Below are 1649 nucleotides of genomic sequence, written 5' to 3'. Positions count from 1 at the left end.
GTGTGTGTGTGTGTGTGTGTGTGTGTGTGTGTGTGTGTGTGTGTGTGTGTGTGAATTTCAATTGTGAATTATGTATTGATGAAGGATCATTGAAAACTGTTATTAAATTGATAATTACCTAATTGTCTGTGAAGTTACAACTTCTATGTCAAAGCAGACATAAAACATCAGAAAATCTAGTATTTCCACCTGTTTCTTCATCACTACAGAAAAATGAGTTTAAGGTTTGGTTGCAGTGACATGTGAAGCAGGAGTTGAGTTTGTAAAGCTCTCCACCTGCTGAGGTGTGACAGACAGACAGAGGTCACATGACTTAGTAACCTCGCAAACTTCCTGGTTACCTGCCTGCAACCTGAGGTGCTTCATATCTGCCAGCATTATGAATGACTACATCTGCTGCCTGAATAATTCAACACTGCTGCAGATCAGGCTGCAGATGACCATTCAATTATTAATCCCCGTAGATTGGCTAATTTAGTCGTGAGCAGTTGTCGTTCAGCAGCAACAGACACTTTCACAGAAGCAGGTATGTTTTGTTTGTGTTGTTTTTTTTTTCTCTGAACCTTGTTTTATCTTGAATGTTGAATAAATAAAGGAAATATTATAGATGTTTGTGTAAAAACTGAAGTAGGCGGCAGATTATAACTAGCAAGTAAATATTGTATGACTGATGGAAGTAGAAGAATGTGGGCTGCAAACTTAAGATAATACTTATTTGTGTTGTTTTTTATTGATGATTTAATAATAAACATTACAATATTACAAACAAGGCTTTGAAAACAGGTTCAAAGATAATGATGTTATTTGCTGCTGCAGTTTCTGCTGATTCATGAGTTTGTGAAGGTGTGTTGGGAGTAAGTTATGTGTCACACAGGGTGTATGTTACACTACAACAGCAGTAGTAACCATTAAATGATCTGCTCTGATCCTAAAAAAGTGTGTGTGGCCTTGTTTAAGTCAAGACGGTTGATTTAAACTCTTAAAACAGTACATTGTGAGTTAATAGTTATTATACAAGTTGTTTGGTACATGTTTGTACATGTTTATTGAAATGCACTGCCTCAACTCTGTCTCACCTGGAAGGACACTCGGTAGGATATCAGCTGTATCTTTGCGCTGCGCGTTTGAGTCCATCTTATATCCACCGACAAGCGATTCATGAACCTGTCTCCATGTGACGGGGTTAAACCTTAATTTTTCACGCCAGTTTTCAGATCACCAAAAATAAAAAGCTGCTTCGCTCCCTCAGGGTCACACAGTCTCTGTGATGCATTGACGCGATTACGATGAGAGGAAACAAACATCGCTCTCCATCATGTTGATACGGAATTTGTGGCATTTTAATGAAAAGGGATGCACGTGTCCCAACATGTTGAAATGGATTTTTTAGCTCTTTGTTACTTACTGTTAGTCAAAAATGTGATTAAATTAATAATAATAATAATCAGCAGCTATGGGATTTTTTTCACTTAATTTGTGACTTGATAATTATTTCATAAAGCTTCTTGATTGGAAGTGAGGCTCTAGTTTGCTGCTTTAAGACAGATAATCTGACCAATCCAATTGATCTTTAGGAGATTGCTCTTCTTAGTGTGCACGACAGAGTCCCCGTGGAGATGACTAATTCGGTGCCTGCATGAAACAGCACT

Source organism: Austrofundulus limnaeus, unplaced genomic scaffold, assembly GCF_001266775.1.
Source record: "Austrofundulus limnaeus strain Quisiro unplaced genomic scaffold, Austrofundulus_limnaeus-1.0 Scaffold9, whole genome shotgun sequence".
In the NCBI taxonomy this organism is placed as follows: domain Eukaryota; kingdom Metazoa; phylum Chordata; class Actinopteri; order Cyprinodontiformes; family Rivulidae; genus Austrofundulus; species Austrofundulus limnaeus.
The sequence above is the reverse complement of the archived record's forward strand: the minus strand, read 5'-3'. Positions refer to the sequence as shown.